Source organism: Myiozetetes cayanensis, unplaced genomic scaffold (assembly GCF_022539395.1).
Source record: "Myiozetetes cayanensis isolate MyiCay16 unplaced genomic scaffold, myiCay2020 scf13, whole genome shotgun sequence".
Classification (NCBI taxonomy): Eukaryota; Metazoa; Chordata; class Aves; order Passeriformes; family Tyrannidae; genus Myiozetetes; species Myiozetetes cayanensis.
Genome location: NW_026086937.1, coordinates 5,022,352 through 5,047,664, shown reverse-complemented (window position 1 = coordinate 5,047,664; position 25,313 = coordinate 5,022,352). Strand labels below are relative to the sequence as shown.

The window sequence follows — 25,313 nt, the reverse complement described above, 5'->3', positions numbered from 1 at the left end:
AAGCTCTCTCAAGGGAGTATTAAAGCAAGTAAAAGGATTTCAAAGTAAAGTGAAAAATACATGAACAGATGCAAGAGTGAAAGATTTGGGCTTGTCTAAAAGAAGGGACAGTCATAACAACTCATGTATACATGCATAGCAGTTTGCCTTTTAGTGGAGAAAACAATATATACTGCTCTCTGCACTGGGAATGGGATAAAAATAGTAGTGAACACGTCAATATACAAGATGCAGGCCAGCCTGGGAAAATATTTCATCTGAAAGGGTAATAGGTATTCAACTCCACCAAAAAGGTGGTTATGAGACCATTGCTTTAAGAATAGCTTAGGCAAATGTGTCAGAAATGCTGAGAATGTCAGACACTCACAGGGTTGACCTGACCTTAGCCTAGAGATGAACCCTCCAAGTCTTTCCTAGACTCGTTGTCTAAGATTGGAAATTGATCTTATTGGTAAAATGTAAATCCAAGGACTCAGGATCTTGCTTGTGACATAATTTCCTTCATAAGTACCACTACAATAAGGATCAGAGGTTTACTGGATTACCAAAATATTGGGTAAATTAATTTTAATGCTCTAATTTAATGAGGGCCTGATCCAGAATGGGATAGACAAGGTTGGAATTCACTCTACTTAAAAAAAGGGAGGTGGAGGAAAAGAATGCTCATCCTTGACTGACTGAAAAGGCTAATTAAAAAAAAAAATAGTATTTTTCATTCAATTCTCTCAAAGATGGTTTACTGTGATAATTTTTCAGTTCTGTGTTCATTCGATACAGGAAAACCTTTAAGGTTTTTACAGCAGTTATATCTGAATGTGTTTGAAGATCAGTTCTTGTCCAGCTGTCCAGTCCCAGCTCCAGTTCAGAGCCAAGGCTACTGCATAAACCTCAGCCTCCAAAATCAGATTTAACTGGCATGGATTGGACTTCAGAGGAGCTATAAATGAACACATCAGTGCTCACAGACAGTATTAGCAGACAGAAATAGCTGAACTAAGATGATGCAGAAACTATTTAAGGAAAATTAAGTTACATTAGTAGCTTGTCTGAGAGCAGCAGATAGTTTATGTTTGCCAGACATTTTGACTTGAGAGAAACAAGGCTGGATGACTTTTGAGAACAGAAAGTAAGGCAGGACAAGGTTCAATAATGGTACAGAATAGAAGAAAATGTCCTATCTAGTAGCAGAAACTTTAATTGTAACATTAATAATCTTTGATTACTGGTCTTTGTGATGAAAATATAATATATGTGATACGAGTTAATGATTTCAAAAAGAGTGAGAACCACTATTCTGGGCACTGATCAACTTGTGCAAATACAAGTTTGAAAAAAAAAAAATGATTACCTGAATCTTGAAGACTCTACCCTCTAAGGAGACTGCAAATACTTGAACAGCTACTTGATAGCATATATTGTCTGTTGGCCACTGTCCACATTATTCCTTGGTGAAGGTGACAAGGGCGGTTACTCCTGCATGAACTTTGCCAATGGAGAACTGTTTTCAAGACTGACATATAAAAATGCAAACAAAAGATAAATGGCGAGAGTGCAACATTTCAGATGAAAAAATCTAAGGTAAATACTCAGTTTTATTCTATGACTTACTACTGGTGAAGCACATTAAAGGCTGGCTACTTCTGAGCAAATTCTAACTCCTTTCCAGTGGTGCCAGAAGCTGAGAGCCTGCTAAAGCAACCTGGGATGCTCAGTACATTTGCTTCCATTTTTATTCCTTGCAGCAGTTTTTCACAGAACACACTGCAGACAGACATCTGAGGACTTTTATTTCTCACAGAATACACCAGAGCTGGATTGCTGAGAAGAGAAAGTGCTAAAGGTTGACTTCAATGGGAATGTTCCCTGACGAAGGTGAAGATTTGACCCAGAAAGGTTTGAGTGTGTTTCTGAACAAACTGAATTATCTTTTGTGCTTCACAAACATGGAGCACTTAAAAAAAAAAAAGTTTAGCTCCTGACTCACATGTTTGAATGAAACTATTTCATGCTATTCCTTAAAAAAAAGCCCTTCTATTTTACTTCCAAACTGCAGTGAAATGTTAAAATAAAAATTGTTTTCAACCCTGTGTTTTATAAATGCAGCGCATCAACCTTGGAAGTTGTTGGTATTTAGATTTTTATTAATTCTAAACTCACCTCTTTTCATGAAACTCTTGATTCCTTTTTTACTTGCATTTATTTGCACAGTAAGAACATGTTACTTTTTAAGCAATTGCTTTAAAATTTGGACCTTATTCTTTTAATACAAAATATTTGTATTGAACAAAAATACCCACAATCAAAATGATACAAACTGTGTTTGGTCATGAATAATGAAGACTTATTTCTTCTTCCAAAGATAAACTGTCTGCATTGTGGCTCTATGATATTCTTATCTATGAAAATATTATTTTCATAATTCTGAAATATTTCTAATCTGCCTAAATTATCCATTTGTTTAGCATTATTTGATCATTATTGTTTATTTAGAGGAGCACCTAATTTAGATTCAGTAAATAGGTTACATCAGAACAAAATATGTCAGAGTTTTTAGAAACTAATTTTAATTGCTGTGATTTCTTTTCTATATATTTTTTCTGAAAATTTTATATAGCAAACAATAATTTTTGTCTATCTAATACTGATATCTGCAGTATATATTATGTCAATCTTTGAACGTTACAGTTTAGATTGTTTTAATGTATTGATTAAATTTAATATTGAATATTAAAAAGTTAAATAGTTAATAGTAATTTATTGAAATAGAGAAATAACCAGTGTCCATGTAATTTTGTCGTGTTGCAGTATTTAAATACTTTTCAGTACAGCTCAACATATTCCTGTTAAGAATTAAGCACATCTTTTGTAACTGATTAAAGGTGACCAGTTCCAAGCAGAAGAAACATGGAGAGATGCACTGTAAGAAATGAGCTAATAACATTAAAATGTGGGAAATCATTTTCGAAAAGTCTGAATCCAGACTTGTGCTTTATAAATCACGACCCAGAAGTAACTGGGGATTCAGCCAGATCTCATTAATTGCAGAGGAAGAGAAACTATAAAGTCTGAAATTTATGTAAAACCAGTTCACTGGTCTATTCTTTTATGGGAACTATTTGGAATCAATCTGTATCTGCAACTCTTCTCTGGGAAATGAGTCGAAGAGCTACAGCAGGTGCTTTAAAGTAATAAGGGATTTCCTATGAAACCCAGTGGACTGATGACTCACCAGTTTAATTATGGCCTACTCTTCTGTTGTAAAAGCAGGACCATCATTTGTAAAAGGTTCTTGTTGAGTAAATGAGTTTGAACAGAAAATCTTTCACAGGTAAAAAGATACCGGTATTTTATTTTAAGAGGTATAGGATTTATAGGGAATATCTTCTGACTACTACAATGATTAGTGTTGTCTGAGTATCCCCAGAGTAACTGGATGGAGCAGCAGTAACTCTTTTTGTGCAGTCTGGCTTTTCTTTATTTTCAATTTCTGACTTATTTTTCAGTTCAGCCATTTGATTTATTCTTAAATAATATATGTATATCCCAGGTAGACATTACCATAGTTCATACTGCTTTGGACTGAGTGGAGTGGTTTTGTTGTGTTGTTTTTCTTTTGTTTGGTTCTTTTTTTTCCATTAAAAAGAAATGGCTTAAATTACAGTTACTATTTCTTAATTTCACAATACCATTCCTTTCCTAGCAAATTACATATGCCTAGGAAATAGGGCAGGCTTTATAAATGGTGAACCACCTCTTGTTGCTGTCAATAGGGCTATTTACTTGGAAAACCACAATCTTTCACCCCATAAAATGGGAGATAAGATCTACCATACCCACTGCATCTCTGCTATAAACAATAGACACCTCACATCTGATGATACAACTTGCCATCCTGACGAGCAGTAAAAATCCAGGCAACCATAACAGCTGAATCAGAAACACCCCACTCTTTACAATATTTATTGCAAAGTAGCAGTTTCCTTTGAAAACTCCATTGATGGAAGTGAGGGAGGCTCTGGCATTTAGGGTATGGTAGACAAAAACCATTAGGCAAAATGGATTTTTTCATGGACAGATGGGTCATTTAGCGCAGCTCTCTGTTCATTTTTTAGGTTGGGTGGTTGGTGTCATTTGACTGCTCCACTCAGAAATCATTAACGTGATTTTGCCTGTGTCTGTCATTGTCTAGCACAATGCATCTTCTTGATAAAAGGTAAACTTTTGGTATCTGGAGGGTAAAGGAAATAAAAAAGACTCATAGCTGATATAAATCAGGAGGAAAAGGGGAAAAGGAAGCCACTTAGAAGAGTGGGTGTCATTGATTGACTGTAATTCTAAAGGGTCTTTCTTATGATGGACAAATTCTTGGAGTGTTCATTAACTAATGGAATTATGGTAGCAGATGACTGCTGTCTCCACAGAACATCAGGTTAAAAAGTGCAAAGGAATAATGGGCTTTTCTGTATCGTGGATACAGTGTCCTCACTGTCTGGAGCTCACTCAAAGACCCTGGAAAGGATCAAGGGGTTTTCACTGTTAAAAATTCATGTTTGTGTTTTCCTTTTCTTCAGTAACAGTATGCAGACATGAACTAGGGGTCTAGGTGGTGGGGGAAAAAAGAAAGAAGGAAATATCACTGTCAGAGAAGAAAATTCCCCTTCTGAAATTCCTGCTCAAAGCATCAAATGAAGTTTGAACTCAGAGGGTTAAGCTATAGAAGAACAGCACCTGGGTTTTAATACATTCAATTACCCAGAAAACAAAATCAATTTTGTTTTTGTTAATAGCACTGAAATATGCATTACACTATTTTAATTAAAGCAGTCTATTACGCTTGCCATTCAGCTCATTCCTGCCTATTCCCTTAGGGCAGTAGTCATGTACTGTGATAAAACATAATGAAAATAATTTATAACGGAAACAATACAATAAATCAATCTGATGCTTAATGAACCTGCATTACAAGAATGGATACAATATTCTTTTTTAGAGTATGTAGTGCATTCTCCTCAAATGACTGGAAGAATGCCTTACAGCACTTAAAAAAAAATAACACCTTGCTCCATCTCAGCATGCTTTTAAAGCACTGTCACTTGCAATTTAAGCAAATTTTGGCAAAACAAACACAAATCTCTTTCATTTGTGCTAGGTCTCTGATTTTTCTGTTATTTTAACTTTAGTCAGATTCATCTGCCTCACAGGGACACCTGTAGAGACCACAGGGATTCAACTCATATGCATACTTCAGCAGTCAGCTATTTATTGTCAGTATTCCAGAGACCTAAATTTTTTAAGATCAAAGTAACTCAGGTAAAATTCTCAGCTTTCCATCATAACGATGAACAAAAATAACAGGAAAACTATTGCCTTAATTATTTTTTTTATAATGCAAATGACCTTTAAGGACTTCTTTCGTTCAGCCAGTGATTGGATTTGTTCATTACCTTTATGTGACAACTGTCTGAGAGTATCTGTCAGTACATGATGTTTCATTCAGTGACCAAATGTGTGTGCAATGCTCTGATTCAGTACAGTATTTGTCATTTCTCTGAAATGTGTCTTGTCTGCTTGTCTGCTACACTTGGAACAATCCTTCCTTAAGAATTTGATCACTCACATATTGATAGGAGAATTCAATTGATTTAGCAAAGTAGATTGTCCAGAAAAACTAGGACAGTAACAGTGAAACAAATGACACAACACAGTCCAAAGACTTTGAAAAAGAAGTCACTCAGGGTGACTTGGCCATGAATCCTACGGTCACAGCCTACAGATAGCCTGTTAATCATATATTAAACAATGTTTTCCCAAGCTGGTGGATAAGGATTGAGTAGGGGAAAAAAGAACTTTACCTATGACAGCTGAATAAGATGAGATTGGCTGTGAAATTGTAACATGTTGCGGTACTTGTAGCCCACCAGTAAATTGGGAAAAAAGGACAAAAAGTGTGGAGGTGATAAGAGGAAAAAATTCAACAAATTTTCTCAGGGCATAGTGTTTCCCCTTTTTCATTTCAGGGATAGAGTGGCTGGAGCATCATTTAAATTAACAAAAATGGGATAATTTATTTATTTAGATCTTTAATGTTTTTCATTTAGAAATAAAACAAACAAACAAAAAAACCCCAGGAGTACCAAAATGTTTTCAAAAAAAGGTAGTCAAATGCTTCTTGCAGAGACCTGAATTGGGTCAAGAGGGGAACAGATATCCTCCAAATGGTATTTTCTGAAATGCTATAACTAAACCTTTAACATCCCTGAAGGTCCTTTGTAATAATTCAGGAATACAATTTATTGCTCTGGTTACTCATGATTTTTATGAGGGGAAAAAAAAAAAAAAGGACAGATAGAAAAGAATGGCTCCAGTAAGTATTATCAAATACTAAAATGCTGTTAGAGAGCAGTTCCAGAACTGTTAGCTTTTTATGCTTTCTGTCTTCTCTCACACCAAACCACAGACCAGCTCAGGAGCACAACAGGAATATCTAGGACAAGCTGCTGAAGCAGAGTTGCAAGAGCCACTCTGAAGATTTCACAGACACCCGGAGGAGCAGGGCTTGGCCGGCAGCCAGGACAGCCCGGCAGGAATCCTTTCCTACGGCATCATCTGGTCAGAGATGATGATACAAAAGCTGTATGAAGCTGTAAATCCCCACTCGCACTGGGGTACAGATTTAGCAGGAGACAACAGTCCCTGCCCCTCGGTGGGGCAGCAGCCAAAATCAGCTCCTCCATAACAGCTCGGCTGTTTTGGGAAACAGCATCTCCCGGTGTCGCACAATTTGCCACTGCCAGCCCTGTAACTATTACTACAGGCAGCTGGTACGAGCTCATCCTCTAATTTGGGAGAGAGGGTTTAATACCTTTGGAAGCCTGCTGACACACGGTATTAGAAGTGCCTGAAGGAGGCCCAGCTCTCCAGGTTAACCTGCCTTAGGCAGGTTAGAAAGACAGGCTGACTGCTCTATGGTTCTATAAACCATTTCTTATCTCAAATGTTTATTTCTTTTGCTATGAGAACCAAAAACCCTTTTGCTGAATTAGGTGAGCAGGCGTGAAAAGGTCAGGTAAAGCTCCCAAGTCTGGTAGGTCACAGAAATCCATTGCATTTTTTCCTTCCTTATATTCACTGTTTCTGCCATATGTGCCTTTTTTTTCTAGGTGAATAATTACTTTGCTGGACAGAAACCTCTCTGGGAAAGTGTGTTCATATATGAAAAATGGTCCTAAATGGAGTGATTTCAGCTCTTTAACTCTTGCCCTGAATTCTCCACTCCTCCAGCCTGCTATTTTCTAATTGATAAAATGTTTTCAATATGGAAATTAGTGACTTTTCCTCACTTTAAATAGCACCATAATAGCACAAAAGAAAGCCAGGCATTTCACTCAGTCTTGAGATTAATTGACAGACAAATCTTATCATTCTAAACAAAGCAGAAGGCCTTTTATGTCTGTTGTTTTCCCTTTTAATGATTAATATACTTACTTTAGATAAAATAGAAATGGATAAGAATATAAAACCTTAAGGGAACTTTTATTACCCCCAAAATTTTGTTTCTCCAGTGGTCCAATTGTAATTATTGTTTGAATGTTTTGCTTACCTTTTTCACTTTTCTTGACACCATTAGTCAAGAAGACACTGTTCCAGTCGAAAAGAACTATTCATTCAGGTAAAACAATTGCATTCATATGCCTTATGGTATACTCATTTTATTTAAGAATGTAGATGATTAAAGTAATTTTTTCCACTAAAAAAACCCTGGCCATTCACTGCAAATATTCCATCTTGTTCTAACATTGCAAAGATGGACAGAGGATACTCTGTTCAGAGGCCAGAGAGAAATGTATGGAATCAGCTATACTGTAAATTTCATTTAAAGTTAATTGAAATGTAAAGTGACAAAATTACAGAATATGTCAACCTCTGTCAAATCTTTATTGGACATGGGTGAACTGAAATCCATGACACAGTCAGACTGGGACTATTTTCAATAAGAACAAGGAAAGAGGCAGATCTCTGATAAGTACACAACAACCACTTTCAATCCAAATGTTGAAACTCACTGAGAAGTCCGTAATCTGCAGACAGTCTTTCCTAAAGTCTTTTCTTGACCTTGTCAAAACAATATTTCTTAGGGTTTGGTTTTTTTGGGTTTTTTTTTTTTTTTTTGCACACAAGAAAAATTTTAAAAGTATGACAGTTATCCTGCAAAGAATTTTCATTCGGTGAAGTGTGGCAATTTAACAAACAACAGGAAAACCTGGCCCTAAATGGAAAGTTTAGGCAATCTTTAAATGTAGATATCACCCTACATGCACACTGTAACACAAATATAGATGTGCTCACTTCTGTATAGATCCAGTTTTGCTCTCTGTTATAAATCAAAGTCAGTACCTGAGTATAAAATATAACTCAGGAGAGATTTTTGGCCCATTGCCTCTTTGGGGCATCTCATTCTATTAAATAACCTACTTCTGAGAAACTTAGCTAGACCTTCACTGTTCAGTAACTTATGATTGCCTTTTTAATTAAAAGCTTGAACCTTACTTTATACTCATTAATCATATTAGATTGGAGTGTTGATATAATGGCCACAGTTCCCTCCTCAGACACATTAACAGAAGTGTTACTGAAGTGCAGGATAAGATGGGATTTTTTTTCTGGTGTGCTCTGCCTCTGCACGCCTCGTCTAATTCCATACATGGCACTCCCTCCTTTCCTCAGGATTCACTTTGCTCCATCTGATGACACTGCAGGAGCTGGGTCAGGCTGGCAGGAGGAAAGCAGCAGGACATGAGCCTCATTGTTGTGTGCTGAGAATCTCTTTGCTTCCAGTCTGGTGGCAGAGCATCTCTTCAGCCTGGGACGCACTCGAGCTCACCTGGTACAGCAGCAGCACAAAGTCAGGGTGCAGCTCAAGCCTCACTTCACACCTGTCCAGTCCCCAATCTCAGTTACTTATGCTACAACCTCTCAGGTTGCTCAGTGCCACCAGCTGCTTAGATGGAGGTGTTTGTTCTGTTTGCCTGTGCCTCCTTCAGGGAGGGTCCTTCTCCCACAGGAATCGACAGCAAAGCTTCAGGTGATTTCAATGGTAGCAGGGCTGGGTCTGAGTCTGGCTTTTATAAGTACAAGCCTCGGCCTCTGCTGGTATAAATCAACCTAAGTCCCCACTGGAACTAGGCTAATTTACACCAGAGCAGGATCTAACATTACATATTCTTTTCTTTTTGCTCCGTCTTACTGGCAAGAGCCCAACAGCAAAGCTTTTTGTGCATTTGTTTCACTTTGTGTAAGGTCAGCTAAGGTTTTATGTAAAACAGATGGGCAAACTTAAAAATGATTTTTCACATTGCATTGAAAACCAGTAAAGAAGAAAAAGGGGGAAAATTACTCTTTCTATTCTTTCAAAGGTTGTTGCAATGACCTTTATTTTACCCAATGCCTCAATTTTAAAAAAAGAAAACAAACCCCTGTTTTTATTACAGTGAAGTTGTTTTCTCTCCTATTCATAGAGGTCTTAAAGAGGATCAGCAAGAAAAAGAAAATTCCCAGTGGTTCATTGGCAGTTTTAAAATGGGAATATAGTACCAAGTTATAAAATAAGGGCTATATTTAAACATCCTTTAACTTATTGTACTACATTTTTCTTCTCACAAGTCTGTAATTTTGTGGTAACTAATACTGTGGGACTGAAACAGTATGCAGCCATACAGGTTACCAGCCTGGGAGGGAAAATGGCACATCAGTTTTAAATAGCCTGTCCTTTCCTCCTAAAAAAAAATAAAAATTACACAAGTGAGATTTCCTCTTAATAGGACTTTTCATTCTATGGCACACAAGACAGAAGTTTATAATAAGTTTATTTACTGACTCTAATTAGGACTTACATATTTCGGTGTTTCCATTTGCTTAAATGACTGTAAGCTGCAGTATAATTCACACTGCTGTGGCACCCCTTGTAAGACCAAGAGAAAAACCCACAGAAATCAGTTTGTACACTCTTTAGAAGTATCTCTGTGTCCTTCCCCTTGAGCTTCAGCTCTGGATGATACATTCAAGGGAGAGAGAGAAACCTGGGGGGGGAGAAGGTCTAAAAATCTCAGATGCATAGGAGAATAGTAAACTCAAAGTACTGCAACACATGATCTGGAAATAATGATTGATCAAGCAGGCATTGGTGATATAGAAGAAAAGGATGACAGGAAATGTAAGAACTGTCTTCAAGTACACAGAAAGATACTGGAAAACGAAAGCTCATAACTTGTTATGCATGTTGATTAATAAAACTAAAAGTAATAGGGCTTACATTTTAGGAACATTCATGTTAGTAGGAAAAAATCACAGTTTAGAGAGAGGGACTCACTGGAACAGCCAATTTTAGTGGTGACCTTCTGATCCTGCCAACATCTCTTTTTTGACAAACATCTGGTAGGACTGACATCACTAGGAATGACGTGGGCCCAGCTTACTCTGTCCTGAGCATGGGGAATGCACTAAGCTGACCCCACAAGACCTTTTCAGCCTAATGATTAGGTAAGTCAATTTGAATGCATACATATTTATAACATCTAAATCTTGCACCCAGTTGCAAAAACATATGTGTGTACTCACAAGAATTTTATGACTTTGGAGGAGTTTTGAATGGACAAAGGTGCTATCAGAAAGCCCGTCCAGGTGTTGACTTAATATTACACACAATGACTGAAATAAATGTAAAAAACCTCAAAAACCCACAAGTAAAAAGTCAGCAAATTCCTACCATACTACCAGTTATTTAGTTGCACAATTTTTTACAATATTTCAAAGCACTTAATGTATTTCAAAATAAAATTATTTTGTGACCGTTTGGGCCAGATAACCCTATTTCATCTACTTTTCTGCTTGCTGAATACTGATTAACCAGTTCAGACATTCCTCTCACTTTTAGCCCAGGACTAGCTAATTGCAGTCTTAGCCTGTGTATTTATTTGCAATTTAGTGCTAAAGAAAGGACAGGGAGGGGTGGGGGGAAGCTTGAAGAGAAGCTGAGACAAATTGATGGCATTAGTAAGTGTTGAATTCATCGAACTCTACAGGAATAGAGGATTCTATGAAGGAAGGAAGCCAAGCTCACCACGTAACTTAAAACTGGCTCACTTACAATTACTTGGAGGGAAAAAAGAGCAGAGGAAACTGTACATTGGAGCTCCAGGGGCTTTTTCAGAACAGAAATGTGACAGTCATTTAAACTAGAAAAAAATCATCAAGACAATTTTCATTTTAACTTACATTCAAACATTTCAGAAGACAAATAGCCTTTAAACTTTCCAAAATGCTTGGGGTACTTCAGAATTAAAATACTTTGATGTACTTAGACAAATTGAATCCAGGATGCCTCTGCAGGGGCAGGAGAAGTAATAAAGCTGCTGACTGCTTGCAATGGTTGAATGTTTAGTCTACAAGCTTAAAAATGGTGCAGCAAACCAAAGCGAGAATGATTTTTATTGCAGATGGTCATGATGGTTTAAGTTAGGAGTGAAGTTTGTGCTTTGACATGCTTATGAAACTGAATATTTGGCTACTTTCATATATTACTGAAATAAAGATAACAATCCTAACCACAAATAATATGAATTGATGTTTTGGCACTTTATAAAGGAACTGAGATGAGCTTCCTTTTTTTTTTTTTTTCCCCCCTGATATTAATTATTGCATCCTGGTTATCTTAATCTGATACCTTTGTCTGTTTGAGGACACTGACTACAGATTCAATCAAAAATATGTGTTCAATATTTGCTAAAGTAGTCCACAGGACTCAGGAGAAGGCTATTTTCATCCTACTTTCAATGTATTTGTTATTCATAGGTGAGTAAAAGACTGTGGACAGACTTTATCTGCCTTGAAAAAGCAGATGCCCTTTCAAGGGCAGATAAAGTAAGAATACATGAAGTTATTAGTGAATACTGATAATTATTTCCCCTATGAATTTAAAGAAAGTTTAAAAAATTTATGTTAATATAATTGCTAATTTTGATGTATTGCCTGCCAGCTTAATATCTCATAATTTAGAAAGAGTTTGCTAATACTGTAAAAAGTTCAACTTACTTACAAGGGTTTTAATTTTACAAGTGCAAAGCAATTACATCATTTCCCTGAACAAACAGAAATAACTGATTTCTTATACAGGAAGCTAAGAAAAGAGAGGAATGTGGAAGGACACTATCTGTTAATTCTAGATCTATTTCTGTATATACACAATGTAAGACTCCAGTTATAGCCATGTCAAACTGATTGTCCCACGTGTTGAAAAAGAATGGTCTTGTCCTTCCAAAAATCATTAATACTGCATTTAAAGAACCTTATTTTTTAAATACTAAACTTTGAGTTCTTTTTAATTGCCTTTTTGGCTTTCCAGCTTTTAGTAGGCACTTGGGTCATGTTTTTACACTTTTCTGTTAAGCAAAAAGAAAAAGAAATTAATTTTTCTTAAATGACACCCAAGAGTCTCACATAATCACATTACCCCAGGAAATGGGACTTGAGGAGAAATAGCAAACATTGTGAAACATTTGATAGAAGTATGAAAGTAAGTAATTACAAAATAGTAGTATATTATGTGTGTTTTAAAACAGAAGTCCCTCCTGATTTTGGGACAACAGAAGGTTGTCAGAATAAAAACAAACCTTTCTCAGTTGTGTGCTTATGTAATCAAACAGGTGCCATGTCTAAAAAGTCTTCTATACTCATGATAGAGAGATGTTACAACAATTAATAATTAGTCTGTGATCCAGATAGATAATTGTGAGTTTTTTATGAGAAACAAGAAAAAAACCCCATGAAGACAGTCACGGTGAGGAATCATCTGTATCTTGCTAGTCTTCAATGACAAAACACACCGACAATATTCAACCTCTGGACTTCCAAAAGAAAGGGAAACAGCAGCAAAACAAAACAAGCAAAGACAGGGGGCTGGGGAGAATGTAAGGGGAAAAAATCACAAATCCAACTATTGTACTGTCAACACCTGAACTTCCAGTCTGAGTGTATCTCCCAGAAAAAAATAATCCTGTGTAATGAATTACATCAATTCAGGATTTCTGTCTTAATTACTTACACCAGCCTAAATAAAGACTTAGGCTGCTGAAGTTGGTAATGTCATACACAACTGAAGAAGAGAGCTGATGTTGCTGCTTTGTGTTGAGGTGATTTTCTGATCATGTGGAAGATGATACTCTTTAAGCAATTTCTTTCTCCAGTGGTTTGGTGAACTGGACCTACCCTCTGTAGGCTGGGATCACTGACCTTAGGGGTTTTCATTCCCAGGCATTCTCCAATGACCCTGTAGACTAGAGGGGCTTCACTTGTGAACCAATTCATTTCAAGAGCTTTAGAACACTGAAATGCTGGCCTATAAAATACCTGGAATAGATCTAATCTGAATTATTAATATGGATGGATCAAGTGACAACAGTGCCAGGGATACCCTCAGCAAACGTTTACAGAGTCCTTCAGTCACTAGGAACAGGTTGTCCTAAAGCTGGAAAACAAAAATTCCAGAAATCAGTTATATTTCTAATCTCAAACCCTCCTCATCTGACTAAATGGTTAGTCAGATTGTCTAGTTCTAATGTATTTCTGACATTCCATTCTCAAAATTGAAATTGATGCCTCCGTTTTCAAAGTAGCACTTAAAGGCATGTAAGAACACTTTCACTACACCTAAGGCTTGATTGCAAATTGCCTTGGCATTTAAACTGATTGTGGTTACCCAAATTTGATCCCGTTTTAAACACCACAGTTGGCCTAAATCTAATTGCTTTGACACAAAGTCAAAATTAGACTGAGCCCAATCACTGCATTAAAAGTGTTCTGGATTTACACAAAAGAACGATCTTTTACCCTGTGCTGTGGGCTGCCTGGTGTTAACTCACCAGCCCCTCAAAATAGACATGGTTATGTTGAAGAGAAATGCAGCAGCCAAGAACAGGCCCTTTTGTTTAGCCACTGCTAAATGTGAAAATTTAACCCCACCTGAGCAGTGTCTGTAGCTCGCTCAGGACCAAGAACCTCACCGTGGAGCTGCAGTTTGTAGGGGGCTATTGGGAAAGGCAAGAGGCCCTTACAAACTTTTCAGCTGGGTCATTTGCTCGATGACAGCTGCTCTGGCAATTACCTCTTCTCCTGACCTTCTGGTCCACCACAGTGTGATTCAGAGATCTTTGGGGAGGGAGACAATTACACCTAATGTGTTTGGACAAGTCTAGCATGTGTGCAAATTAGTAAGAATGGTATAGTCTAGTCTGTGTTTTCCCTTACAAATATTGTCCTGAGTTTATGCAACCTGCACATCTGCTTACCTGCTCTAACTAATGATAATATGGATCCAGCAGGATGTGGAGAACACAATATTCCCTCAAGTGATATTTTTGAGTGGGAGATCTCCATCCTATACTGAAAGGAACCTTAACCAACTTCTGAAAACAGCGGATAGATTTCTTATGAAATTCTCTTCAGACCCACAAGGAATAAACATCCACCTATCCATGAATGTAACGTGAAAGTACCTGGGAGTTGGGAAGAGCACAGCAAGTCGTCCTTTGCAATACTTACATTTAAACTGTGTGAAGAAATTTGCTGATTTATTATAAAATAAAGCTGCACTTTTGCCTCTGGTATTAAACACAAAATAAACACAATGAATACCAAACAGCTCAAGGCAACAGGTGCCTGGTACTCCTCATATGGCAGTTAGACCTGTAAGCAAGGGCACACTTCGCCTTCATTTCAACTTCTAACATTGCATTTCTCTTTCTGAAGCAGTCTTTAAGTAGTTTTTAGCTAAATGAAACAAAAGAAGAAAAGGTACTATAATACATCGACGCATTAAAAAGTAATTCAAATGTTTCTGCAGTCCTTTCAGTGGAATTTAGGAATAAATGAATGTCTGTATTAAGAAAAGGTCCCATATCACAATTTTTGTGCATCTCTTTACATAGGCATTTCATGGCTTTCTAACATTCACACTGAGGCAAAATGCATCTGTAGTTGTGGCTGGATTTATAGCCCAGACTCTCCCTCAAAGCACAGTTTTCTCCCTAAAAAGCAAATTCCTTCTTTTTACCTGAGCACAAATGGCAGCATAGTAGCACAAGATGCAGATGTTGTAAGATAGTGAAAGTACATAAAGCAGCATCTCCACAGAAAAGCAGCATGGCCAGGGAGGTTTGTGATGTTGCTTATCAGCCGTGTTCAGCAGCATTGCACTGCTGGAAGTGTGGTCCTGCAAGCTGTCAGGACTCTTTCCTGAAGGGTTCAACTCCACTACATTTTGATAGTGTGAACAGAAATAAAATGTTTCTGCCTTTGCACATTTTTGGCAAGGGCAGCCTGTAAAGCCTGGTGAACAGGCAGCCATATGATATCCTCAAAAAAGTAAGAGAATCCTCCATATATTTGCATAATTCTCTACCCAATCTTTACATATATGTTAAATTTTGATATAACTTGTGCAGGTATTCTGAAAAAAATGTCCCTTTTTTCCTGTTCTCTGTCCAATATAGCAACACCTACTTTCTTAAAAATGAACAAATAAGAACAAATCAATACTAGAATATTATTTCTCTCTTTCTGAAATACCTTGCCTTTTCACTCTCTGTTCATCTCTGTCTATGAGCTAATGCTAGAACTGAAGCTGCTTCTCATCACAAATTTAGCATTTATTAGCTTTACATATAAGATATTTGACTTCTGGATTACTAAATTAGCATGTATCACATTGCAACTGATTTAATTGCACTACATTTACTTATATTGTACAGTATTTTACACCCTGTGCAAAAGCCTTTTGTACAAGTCACAGGGTAAAAGATGCTATAAAGTTTTTAAGCACTTCTTCCAAACATTGCTACAAGTATTCCTGTACTGAGTGCCAAAATATGGATTACATGAAGATGGTGGTATATGCGTGTTCATTACTTTATGCTTATTAATTTAATAAGGCCACTTCAAAATTCCCAAGCTTTCTGTTCTCAGAACACCAATCCCTTGCTGGAACTGCAAATATTTGGAGGAATACTGCATTTTCCATCAGAGGAAACAATAAGTATCAAGTCTTAATAAGCTGTTGAATATTTCAGCACTTCTGAAATATGAACTCCACAGCTTACAGACTCAGAGCTGCTGTTTGCAATTTGCTGTCAGGTACAAAGGGATTGTTCTAATATGTTTGGTATTACAGTCAGTTAATCCTTGCCTGATTTCTGTATGTCACAAGCTAGTGAAATAAAACCATGGGATGTTGTTTTATGAGCAATGCAATAATAAATTCCCCGAGAAGGTTTTTCTTAAACCCAATTTAGCCTGCAAGTAAGAGCTTGAGGAACAAGCTGGTATCAAAGCTGTTCTAACTTGGACCCAATTTCCCCAGGAATAAGATCTGAAACAGTATCTCCACCTTAAACCTTTAGGCTGGGATTCAGAATATAGTTACTCTTTTTAGTATGTAGAGGATATTTTTGGCTTAGTGCATTAATACAACAACATAGTGAGAGAGGATTATGGGTTTTATTCTGGTAAATCTTGTGTATTTTTCTCAAAATTTGTAGGGTGTTTTGAAAAGAACATTTCGGTTTTCCAATTCTAGTGTTTGTGGAGAGCCCTGAGATCCATTTTAGATTTTGTTTAGCTTAGTAATAATATTAACAGTAGCAATCTATATAATGGTTTAAGTATAAGACCCCAAAATCATGGTAAGGTCCCAAAATAAACCTTGTCTTTTGTGAAACACCTCCACATCCAATAAAGTCGGTGGTGTTACAAAACCACAAAACTGAAATTTTACAGAAAAAGAAAACAGTTTTAGTTCACTTTATAAACATTTCTGGATGATGCTCAGCTGACATGCTGGCTTGTGGTGCTTTGTTAGAGATGTTTTATTAACTCACAACTCACGCTATTGTCTTGTACACCTATTACAGAGTACCAGAAATTTCATCTCAGGAGGAGAATCACGATTTTTAAAATTAATTTACTTTGCTTAATTTACTTTTACTCTGACTTTAAAGGGGTCTTTCTTTCTCACAGTTGAGAAATTTTCTCACCTTGATTAATAGGTCACAAAGACTTTAGGGAAGCTGCATGACTGGCAGCTGCAGCACCAATTGGTATTTCAGTGTTAGTGGGAAGATAAGGTCAGCCAAAAACATAAAGCATGTAAAAATATCTGACATAAAGAGACAACACAGAGGACAGAGATGAAAATGATTCCTTAGTGAAACGGATCTTGAAGCATGAGCCTGGTACTGAGGCATTATATTTGGTAAGGAGAGGAAATTAAATTTTACTTTTAAATTTTAGATCACGTATCTTTAAAAAAAAAAAAAAAAAGAGATTTACTGATAAGACGGGTATAAAACATGCTACTAGATGGGCTTTTAAATGACAGCCATTCACAGACCTGTATTTAACCCTGAGATAATACAGTATATCAGAGGTTCCCGTGTTATTTCACAGCAATAATCATCTTGTAAGTAGTCAAAATTATTTGTTATATTAATTATCAGTAATCTCTGCCTAGATATAATTAGAATGAAAGTAATTTTATAATGGTGCAATACAATAGAGCTTTCCAATTTAAAGAACACAACTTTAAATAACAAAGTGTGCACCAAGTTTGGGGATAGTTTCTCACAGCAATAACGTGCTTGGGCAGATCTTAAAATCTGTAGATTCTTGCTAAGTACTTATAAATATGAACTGAACCTAAGTTTTCAATAGATTTCCATTTTGGACCTGAGTTCATTTCTCTCTGGTAGTTCTAAACTCTTGTGCAAACTCTACTGATACAAACTCTTACAGAATGTACCTTTCTGAGATGCTCGTGCTCATCTCAATAAGAATGATCTGCTGAACAATCCAACATTTGTAATTCGTGATTTTTTTACTTTTCTGCTGGAATTAATCTTACTCAGGTCCATTTCAGCATAACTTAAGCATAGGCTTAGCAATAAACAAACACTCCACTGAAGTCTGCTCTGTCTTCCTTTTTTTCCCATATTTTTCATACAGTAACAATACATAAAGGCCCAAGGGATTTTCTAAGTTTAAGCTCAAATTAGCAATAAAAAGAGGTGATTTCAGGGCAGAATCATAAAACATTAACTCATTATATTCAATGTCTCTCTCTCTGGAAAAAAAAAAGTAGAAACAATCATAGGTTTTTAATAAAATGAAACTATATATCACAAAGAAAAAATGCTTTGCTGAAAACTTTTATGAACTTCTTTTTGGAGGGGGCAGCACGTGAAACATATTTTCAAATTAAGTACACTTTCAACAATGAATAATAATATTTCTGATAAGTGTAATTATACATCATTTAGACAAAGATTTTGGTATTTTTATGCGTTTTTTTAATGTATTATAGAGTTTTATTCTACAGGGTATCGTTAATAATCAGATACTTTAATAAGTACAAGCCCACAACAGAAAGATTATCTATCTCAGTTCCTGTGCCTGCTAAAACCTGCAGATAAGTGTTGGTACTGTGTTAAACTTTTGGAAGATTCCACTTAAACAAATTATTCTTAGATACATTAATTTCTGGAATGTTCTATATGTAACAAACCAACAAAAACCACACCAGAATGCTGCACATATTTGGCTTATATCTCACCCATTGTTCACTGCAGAGTACTCAAGAGAGATCTAACTTAAATTTACTGAAAGCTGATGCAAAAATCTCATCAGAAGTCTGAAAATAATTTCCATTTCAGTAATGAAATAAGAAAAAAAAAAACTCCTGCTCTGTTTTTAGATTTTTAGGTGTAGCTTGTGGCTTTCAAAGTGAATAGCTCATTTTTTTATGTGATTGGGATTCTTAAAGGAAATTAGTACCATTTGTTTCTTAAGTAACTTTTAAATTATAAGTCATGTGGTAAAAATGGAGTTAATTTATGGAGCATTTCAGATTTTGATTTTTTCCCCCTCATATTTAGTGATAATGATAAATCCTTTTTTAATGAAGCTTTAAAATGAAAGCAAATCTCACATGGCTTTTTTATCACCTATTTATTTTAGATCAAAACTCTTACTGTCCTGAACCAAGAGCATTATGCAGACTAAAAATGCCATATTAAAGCTGTCATTTTAATCCCAAGTCATGGATTGCTCCATAATTTATTGTATAAAATTATAGTCACAAATAGCAGTGATGATGTAACACTATATTTCAACATGTTTTACAGCACCACAATGTTATTCTAGTGATTATATTGTAGTTGGAACAAATATTACCAAATTTGAGGCAGATTTATTGTGGTTTCAGATTTTCTTTTGCTTGGTCCAGGAGACAGAGGATTTACACAGTAACTCTTATTAACATTAATGAGCATTAATTGCTTATCTCCCTTGTGGACCATGAGGAGTTTCTATCCCTCTGACTGTCCTGTATGAGCCTTTTAAGGTTTGGTTTGGGACTAGGCTGTCCCTCCAGTTGCAGCGCTGAGTAAAAGGAGGCACCGAGCCAGAAAAACGTTTCAATCCTTCTTCCCTTCATCTCTATTGCTCCTGAGAAACCATCCAGTGCCAGTCATCTGGGAAAGATGCAGTTTTCTTGCAGATCTGATGCTCTCCTGTGTGACTGAGGGCAAACTGCACAGGCAGGTCAGAGCTGACCCAGCCTTTCTGCCCCTCGTTCTGGCTGCAGAGAGCAAGGGGACCATAACAAGGCCTAAGGGGATGGAGAGTCTCATTTTGCCTCAATGTCATAAACTGGCAGCTGTGGTCTCATTCCTTATTATGTATATTCTGAAAAGACAGGCTCAGGTTTGGGACAAATAGGTTGTTACCAGAGAAGTTTGAACGTCTACTGGAAATAAATTCAAGACAGACATTTTTGGTGAGATGCCGAACAGTGGGAGAAACATGCAATGTTCTATTTGACTGGCCACTGATTTCCACATTTCTTACAGTCACAGAAATCACTCTATGATGTTAAGGAAAACCATTTATGGCATTTTCAGCTAGCCCCAAAGCAGCAGAGGAAAAGCCAAACCCCCAAGAGAATCTGTTCTTACATCAGCAGCCCAGTTCTGCAGAGTGCCATGGCCCTGGTTGTTCAGTTCATGAGGTTTCCAACAAGCATTTGAATTTCTGACCTGCTCCTCAGTATCTCGAATGAAGAAAAGACTAAATCCTCTTTTCATCTGTACCAGTGAATACCACTGAATTCAATGGAGTTGGCCTGGAATAGCTGATTTTCATTTGGCCTGTGCAAAGTTTCCCTCCCCATTCTAAAATCAGTGTTTAACTTCTGTTCCCATATTTAATATTTTAATAGTATTTAACATCTCAGAAAATAATATTTTTGAAATACAGACCCCTGCAAACCTGATTAGATGGGTTAGTCCTTACCTTGTGCACCAGCCACAATCTCATAGACCGAGTGCTTGATAGAAATGAGTAGAAACTGGATGACATTTCTCCATTATGAGTCAAATCTTCAAGTGCTTCAGAGTACTCTTGGGCAACACAAAGGGGGAAAAAAATACAGAAAACAGTTTCAGCTTTTCAACTTGGAACCTGCTTTGCTGTAATTTTAAGACAAGGTCTAAAGCCCAGGTAATTGATCTTAATGAAAAAAAGGCATTAATGAAAGTAATTGACAAAAGCCAGCACACCTGTCAAAGAAGAGAAACCTTGAAAAGAAACGGCAGGCTTTTGAAGGTCAAGGCTCAGTGTGGTGTAATCCCTACCATCTGTGTTCAGGCTGGTGCTATTCTCAGACTGTCATATGCACTCTCTTCTTTGAAAATAACAGACAAGGGAAAAAAAGCTTACCCGACAGGGAGCCTAAATGTAGTTAGGTTGATAGAAAATGAAAAAGCACCACTGTATAAACTTAAGATGACCCTTAATTTTCCTTCCCCTTGACCTACACACGTCCACAGTTGGTTTCAGAGCTGTTATGGCACTGGGAATGAAAATAACTAAGCGACCAATAAAATGTAACAGCATAACAGCAAGTTGGAATAGTAGGCAACCATACCCAATGCAATCAGCCAAGCATGGTATTGGCCTGCAAACAAGCTAACTTGATAAAAAATGTCATCCTTTCCTTCAGTTTTTGAAGGAAGAGTGGTTCTTGAACCATAAAAAAACTGTGGGCAGATTCCTGTGCCCTTGCCAAATTTACAACCCCCCAGACTTGCTTGATTGTCACCCATGGTTCCATCGCCCTTTTGGGTGTTCAGGGTGTCCTGCTCCCTAAAGCTGTGCTTCTGGACATTTTCAGACAGCTGGGGGAAGATTGCCACACTTGTGTGGTCCTCTGGGATTCAGTTACTGGGTACACATCCATTGCTGAATCTTCAGAGCTCAGGCACATATTATCAGAAAACACCCACCTGCTCACAGTCCACAAGCACAGGCCTAGAACAGCACCTTTGATATCCAGCACCCTAACAGAGGACACAGGAAAAGCTGGGTTCAGCACCCTGTGTTTTCTGAACACTAACCACCAGGCAACAGAGAAATTAGCCTCTTTAATATTTGGCTTTGCATGTTGCTTGGACATCTTGCAAAGCATGAAGAGAGTCTTCTTCAACCCCAGAATGCAGCAGCTTGCTGATCAGGTCACTTTGTGTGGTCTGGAGTTCAAATCCCTCAAGCACAGGAGGAAATTGAATTCAGGTTTCCCACACACTGACAGGATATATTAATCACAGAGTTATTATATTAAATAAGGGCATTAGCTCCTCCATGGCAGTTCTGCAGTGAAAGAAAAGCTTTAGAAATCCAACTCCAAAAGCTGGAATAGAAACTCCAACTGTCTCATCCAAGCATCCTCCTAGCATCCAAACATGAAGTTCTGATGAAGTACAACATTTGAGACACAAGCTTGTTCTTACTAAATCATCTCAAAAGCAGAAGTAGCTGTGTGCTTACCTTTTTTTATTTCTTATTGCTCTGTTTTCATCCACACAAATCCCCCAGGGAGCCTGTTCAGAAAGTTGCTCCTTCCAGAAGCTGGCCAAGTATCTGCAGTTTCAGGGAGCTGGCCCTTTCAGGTTCCTTTGCCACTCTAGTCTAGGTTATTTCACACAAAGAAGCCAAGGATGTGAAAGACTTTCAAAACCTTTAAAAAATTTCAAAGTTTTGTAATTTACACTGAAAATATGGTGGATACATGGAGTCAGTAGGCTGATGCTATCTTTGAGACTTTTTTGGTTGAGACTTTTTTGGTTTAGACTTTTTTGTTTAGTCTTTTATTCTATGAAAAAGGTTCATCTATTAAAATAATTATAAAGGAATTTTTATAGACCTTTTTACTGCAGAGTGCCAGACCTATGAAAGTACAAAGGGTAATCAAACAGATCCCCCAGAAAGTCATGTTGGGAAATAGCATATTTTAAAAAATAGTGTATATGAAAAGCTCGCTATTTCTGTTATTTTTGAGTGACAAAGACAGTGTATATAAAGAGCAGTTATAAATACTATATATGTTATACATATTCCTTGCTCCTAAAAAAATTAAAAAATAAAAACTTCTGCCTCCATGTACAAAGCCAGAACATACCACATAAAACATCCCTCTGTTAAATGGAGGTTCCTGGGAAAACAACCACAATAAAAAAAAACGTATAAAAAAGTAATAGTGTTCCACAAATGTCTAATTAAGAAGGTTTTCCACCTCTTTGGAAAAAACACATTTTATTTGCCCTCATTAAGGTGACCTAACCACTGTGCTTCACCCTTCCCTGCCTCCATGGTGTAATCAACAGAGTCCATGAAAACAGCATACAAGAGGCAAAGAATCAGCTTTCTCTCCCAGAGCTGTAACTGCCTAATCACCTTTAATCACACACCTCAATTAATGATTCAAAAGCCATCCTGTTGATACTGTATCACCTAACTCTAGAGTATATGCAGAACTTCAGAACTGGATCCACATTAAAAGGTGCTTCCAGAAAATCTTCACTAATACCTTCGGTTTGCTATTCACACTCACTCAAAGTAAACATTTATCGTACTGGTTTTTTTTAATTGTGACCCAAATGCAGCCTCTGCTAATGGAAGGAAGCGTCTTCCTCAATGCTAGAAGGCAATTCTTCCTCTTGTTTGCATTAATTAGTTCTTTCAATGCATTTAATTTCTTTATCTTCCCTTGCACACGCCTCATGGTGTGGTTTGGTTGTAGTGAAGCTGAACCTGCCAGGTAAGAGAAACTGAGGGGAGCTGTAGCTGCATGAACAGTTCATAACTGCTCCTGCTGACGGCCCTGGAGGATCTCATTGCCAAAGCTGTGCTAGACCACATCACCTTTGACAAAATTAGAAGTTGCTGCAAAAAGCAAGAGATGTCAGCAGGTCAAGGAATGCCGTTTGCCGGGGTACTCACTGAAATGCAATGAAGTCTGGGTAGTCTGACACTCTTGTGTCCAGTGGAAACAAAAATGGCAAGACACACAGAGAAAGAAATGAGGAAGGAAATCCTCATTTATAAATTAATCTTCATTAATAAAAATAAGGTTTTAATAAAATGCATAAAGAAATATTTTTCTATTAGAGACTGCAAAAAAAAAATCTTATTTTGAAATTTCCCAAGTTTGGTATTTTATGCACTGTCTTACCAATCTCAAGGCACACCTGAAAAAATAAAGTGTGAAAGAAGTAAAAACATTCATAGGGGGAACATTTCCACGCAGAAAGAGTGAAAGAAGCCAGATGACAAACAAAGCTACTAAAGCAATAGAGATTTTCAATTGCGATGAAGCTCGTCATCCTTTAGGAAGAAAATCTGACACTGGCTGGGAATAGCATTCTCAGCTCACAGTTCTAAGCAGTTTATGTCAACATATTTTTTTCTTTTAATCCTCAGGGAAATACATTTTTTTTCTCCTACAAGGAGTGTCAATCTGGTCAACATGCAGTAGGTGCAAAATTTGCACGTTAGAGCATTATTGATACGTTGCTTGTACTATCTTATATATTTTAATTAGATTCTCAGGAAAGAGGAAAAGCCGCTTTTTTGGCACGTGTATCTTTTGAAATGAAAACCTTTTACAGAATGAGCCAGGATCTCAAGGGGTAAAAAGATCATTCTGCACCGTGTGCTCAGGGGCAGGAGATGTTCTGAAGTTTCACTTCTACATTTCAATTTGTCACTATTGTTTTGGCTCCCAAGTCCCCTTTGCTTTTTTGCAAAGCCACTGGAGAGCAGGCAGGAGTCACAAGACAACACACTCGCTGGGAAGGACTGCACAGTCCCACGCTCGGGCTGACAAGCTGGCAGCAGATATCTTTCATTCAGTACATCTCTATAAATTGCACAAAAAAAATGCCTGGGGAGCCTTGGTAATGAATACATCAACTTTTACCCTACACTGTAAAAACAGCTATAAGGAAATGATTTCTATGCTACAGAGGGGGTACACAGGCTAAAAAGAAAACACAACACTTGCCAGAAAAATAAATGCCCCGCTCCATCAGAGAGATGAGAGTGAAAGATAAAGTGTTCTGTTTGTATTGGGTTTGCATGGCAAGGTTTTGGGAGTGGGGGAGCTACAGGGGTGGCTTCTCTGAGAGGGTGCCAGAAGCTTCCCCTGAGTGCAGTGGAACCAGTCCCAGCCAGCTCCAAGACAGACTCACTGCTGTCCAAGGCTGAGCCTCTCGGCAACAGCAGCAGCTCCTCTGGGATAATGTGCTAAGGAAGGGGAAAAATACCTGCTCAACTTGACCTGGAGAGAGGAGGGAGGCTATGGGAGAGCAAAAACCCTGCAGACACACAGGTCAGTGCAGAAGGAATAGGAGGAGGTGCTCCAGGCATGGGAGCAGAGATTCCCCTGCAGCCTGTGGTGCTGACCATGCAGCCCCTGCAGCCCATGGAGGTCCATGGGGGAGCAGAAACCCACCTGCAGCCCATGGAAGACCCAACACTGGAGCAGGAGGATGCCCTAGTGAGGCTGTGACCCTGTGGGGTGACTGCTCTGGATCAGGTTTGCTGGCAGGACTTGTGACCCTGTGGGAGACCCACACTGGAGCAGTCTGTTCCTGAAGGGCTGAAGGGATCCAAGCTGGAGCAGCTCATGAAGAAATGCAGCCCATGGGATGGACTCTTGTTGGAGAAGTTCATGGAGGACTCTCTCCCATGGGGACAGACCCCACTCTGGAGCAGAGAAAGGCTGTGAGGAGTCCTCACCCTGAGGAGGAAGCAGTGGAAGAAACGACATGTGATGAACAGACCAAAACCTCCATTCCCATCCTCTTCATCACTGCCAGGAAGGAGGCAGAGAAAATGGGGAGTAAAGTTAGGCCAGGAAGGAGAGAGGGTTA

At 37.7% G+C, this 25,313-nt stretch overlaps 1 long non-coding RNA gene across 1 annotated transcript; it reads right to left on the bottom strand.

Moving 5' to 3' along the window:
• Positions 1-1,355: 1,355 nt before the first annotated feature.
• LOC126636406 (uncharacterized) lies at positions 1,356-22,155 on the bottom strand. The gene is made up of 3 exons (XR_007627957.1): positions 21,928-22,155; positions 20,395-20,501; positions 1,356-1,510 (listed from the first exon to the last, which is right to left on the bottom strand). It is a non-coding gene; the product is annotated as an uncharacterized LOC126636406 (long non-coding RNA).
• Between the last annotated feature and the right edge of the window lie 3,158 nt (positions 22,156-25,313).